This window comes from Penaeus monodon, chromosome 19, assembly GCF_015228065.2.
Source record: "Penaeus monodon isolate SGIC_2016 chromosome 19, NSTDA_Pmon_1, whole genome shotgun sequence".
Classification (NCBI taxonomy): Eukaryota; Metazoa; Arthropoda; class Malacostraca; order Decapoda; family Penaeidae; genus Penaeus; species Penaeus monodon.
Window position 1 is genome coordinate 20,592,982 of NC_051404.1, and position 404 is coordinate 20,593,385.

At 35.1% G+C, this 404-nt stretch overlaps 1 long non-coding RNA gene across 2 annotated transcripts in view; it reads left to right on the forward strand.

Moving 5' to 3' along the window:
* LOC119585129 overlaps positions 1–404 on the forward strand; it is a 30,004-nt gene that overhangs the window by 29,173 nt on the left and 427 nt on the right. The window lies entirely within an intron of this gene.

Here is a 404-nt window from a genome sequence, read left to right on the forward strand (position 1 = left end):
ACAGGAGTTTCATATTTAGTCAAATGCATTTTCATTAAGTAGCAAGCAGGTTATGTGTCTATTATGTGTTATGTGCCTGTTTTAGACAATAAGATTTAAAAGTCCATTATTTTAACCGTGACGTAATATGCTTGGAAAAGTGAAAAGCACCGCCGAGTTTGCTTTTTTATATACACAGTATCTAGCCAGCGATTTCCTGGGATGACCTGTTTTCTTGTTGAAACGGGATGAATATGAAGCATACAGAGACATGCAGACACAAAGATAAGCTTTTGTCTCTTCCTGGTTTTCTGTTTGCTTTGATTTTATTTTCGTCTCGATTAGTATGCAAACTTTTGTTTCATTTAATCCTTATTATTCTGGATTCCACTTTGACGGCATATTTGCAGAGAGAGACAAACAAA